Source organism: Rhinolophus sinicus, linkage group LG03 (assembly GCF_036562045.2).
Source record: "Rhinolophus sinicus isolate RSC01 linkage group LG03, ASM3656204v1, whole genome shotgun sequence".
In the NCBI taxonomy this organism is placed as follows: Eukaryota; Metazoa; Chordata; class Mammalia; order Chiroptera; family Rhinolophidae; genus Rhinolophus; species Rhinolophus sinicus.
Genome location: NC_133753.1, coordinates 58,712,673 through 58,715,179, shown reverse-complemented (window position 1 = coordinate 58,715,179; position 2,507 = coordinate 58,712,673). Strand labels below are relative to the sequence as shown.

The 2,507-nt window shown below is 48.1% G+C and overlaps 1 pseudogene; it reads right to left on the bottom strand.

The window, feature by feature from the left end:
• Positions 1 to 749: 749 nt before the first annotated feature.
• Positions 750 to 1,875, bottom strand: LOC109446881 (actin, cytoplasmic 2; annotated as a pseudogene).
• Between the last annotated feature and the right edge of the window lie 632 nt (positions 1,876 to 2,507).

Genomic DNA, 2,507 nt, shown 5'->3' with positions numbered 1-2,507 from the left:
TCTTCTTCTTCTTCTTCTTCTTCTTCTTCTTCTTCTTTTAACCTCACAGTGATGTGTTTTCCTCACAACGATGTGTTGCTGGGGCCTAATGTTCTCACATGGCAGTAGAAAACCAAAATTTGTTGTCATCTCTTCAAGAATTGAGAATTGCGTACAAAAACCTTACACAAATTAAAAGGATGAATAAGTTTACAGGTGTAAATGCAAACCATTTTCCAACTCAAGGCAAGTAACAACCCACATGTTCTGGCAGGAAAACATCAGCTAAGAAAGGAGAAGGGGTCCTAATGCTCGGACCTTCCTAATCCCCATCAGACCGGCAGGACAGAAATGACAACTGGTTCAGGACTCTTGCCAGCCTCTGGAGAAATCCCGGAATAGGCGGCTCTGCACACTAATACCCCACACAGATCCAGCAACACATGGTCTTGCAGATTATCAAGCCCCTGGGCTTCTCTTGCACAAACATATCCTCGCTCCAGCCACCAAGTGACTGAGCTGCTTGCACTAGGGGTTTAAATCAAAGAGGTACAGGGTATTAAACATGTTTCGATGGAACAGTTACCTTGAATGCACGGTCAAAATCAGCAACCAGGTCTACAGTCCAGACCTGACGTCAGATACAAGTTTCAAGGACAATTTCTTTTTGAAGGCTTGTTCCACTTTCAGGAGGCTAGCACGTCTTCAGGGACAAGCTGAGACTTCCGCTAACTCCTGCTGCAGACACTGCGCATGTGCTTGCAGTCCATCTAGAAGCACTTGGGGTGGACAATGCAGGGGCCTGACTCGTCGTACTCCTGCTTGCTGCTCCACATCTGCTGGAAGGTGGACAGCAAGGCCAGGATGGAGCTGCTGATCCACACCAAGTACTTGAGCTCCTGCGGGGTCATAATCTTGATCTTCATGGTGCTGGGGGCCAGGGCCGTGATCTCCTTCTGCACCCTGTCAGGGATGCAGAGATACATGGTGGTCCCACCAGACAGCACCGTGTTGGAATACAGGTCCTTGCAGATGTCGATGGCACACTTCATGATGGAGTTGAATGTGGTCTCGTGGATGCGCAGGACTCCATTCCCAGGAAGGAGGGCTGGAAGAGCGCCTCTGGACACCGGAACCGCTCGTTGCCGATGGCGATCACCTGCCCGTCCCACAGCTCGTAGCTCTTCTCCAAGGAAGAGGAGGACACAACGGTGGCCATTTCCTGCTCAAAGTCCAGGGTGACATAGCAGAGATTCTCCTTGATGTCACACATGATTTCCTGCTCTGCAGTGGTGGTGAAGCTGTAGCCACGCTCTGTGAGGATCTTCATGACACAGTTGGTCAGTTCCGGGCCAGCCAGGTCCAGACACAGGATGGCGTGGGGGAGAGCGTGGCCCTCGTACATGAGCACAATGTGGGTGACCCCGTCCCCAGAGTCCACAACAATACCAGTAGTGAGGCCAGAGGCGTATAGGGACAGGACGGCCTGGATGGCCACGTACATGGCTGGAGTGTTGAAGGTCTCGACCATGATCTGAGTCATCTTCTCACGGTTGGCCTTGGGATTTGGGGGGCCTCGGTCAGCAGCACAGGGTGCTCCTCAGGGGCCACACGCAGTTCATTGTAGAAAGTGTGGTGCTAGATCTTCTCCATGTCATCCCTGTTGGTGACACTGCTGTGCTCGATGGGGTACTTGAGGGTCAGGATGCCGCACTTGCTCTGCGCCTCGTTGCCCACGTAGCTATCCTTCTGCTCCATGCCAACCACGATGCTCTGGTGTTGGGGGCCCCTGACAATGGATGGGAACACGGTCCCGGGGGCGTCATCACCAGCAAAGCCAGCTTTGCACGTGCCACAGCCATTGTCGATGTCGAGCACAGAGATTTCTTCTTCCATTGGTGGAAGCAGCGGTCGCGGGGCTCTGAGGAACCGACAACAGAGCAAAGAGAGAACGAGGAGTGGGAGCCGGCTGCAGCAAGGGACCTTTATATTGTTTTTTGATGAATAGAAGTTATTAGTTATAAAGTAGCTGAATTTATCCATCTTTCCCTTCCTGAATAGTGCTTTTGGTGTTTCAAGACATTTTTCCTACTTTGAGCATTTGAAGATATTTTCCTATGTGTTTTCTATCAATTATATAGCTTAGATTTAGATTTTTAATCTACCCAGATTTTTTATGATAGTGATAATGAAAGACAGAGATATTCTAAAAGATTCGTTTCTTTTGCCAAATGGACATCCAATGTTCCCATTATCATTTAATGAAAAATTTGCATTTCCCCATTCAGCTTCATTGTGACCTTTATTGTAAGACTAGTTTCCATGTATGTATGCATGAGTCTAATATAACAGAATATTAAGTTGAACCCTGAGTGATTGCCATTTTCTACTCTATACTTTTCTGCATTGTTTTCAATTTTTCCACAATAAAGGTATATCATTTATACAGACATTGGGGGGGGGTGTAAATGTTTCTAGACAAAAAAGTTAGAAGTTGAAGATCAAGAGACAGCTAAGTACATGTAGAG